The sequence below is a fragment of the Myotis brandtii genome, unplaced genomic scaffold, assembly GCF_000412655.1.
Source record: "Myotis brandtii unplaced genomic scaffold, ASM41265v1 scaffold74, whole genome shotgun sequence".
In the NCBI taxonomy this organism is placed as follows: Eukaryota; Metazoa; Chordata; class Mammalia; order Chiroptera; family Vespertilionidae; genus Myotis; species Myotis brandtii.
Window position 1 is genome coordinate 2,649,959 of NW_005370944.1, and position 351 is coordinate 2,650,309.

Here is a 351-nt window from a genome sequence, read left to right on the forward strand (position 1 = left end):
TTGCATATCGCCCTGATTAGCCAATGGGAAGCATAGCGAAGGTACTGTCAATTACCCTTTTTGTCTTTTATTAGATAGGATACTTTGCAAAGATTTTCTCTTGATTTATGTCTTGTTTGTTCATTTACTTAACCAGGTCTTTAAATGGACAAACATTTCTGATTTTAATGATGTTCAACTTATCAAATTTTTCTTTTATGATTCATGCCTTTTAACAAGGGAGTGAAAATGGTACGCTGGAAAATACTTACTTAACACAAAAGAAGGTAGTAACAGAGAAACAGAGGGACAAAAATAAAGACATATCTATATCTATATCTATATCTATATCTATATCTATATCTATATCTA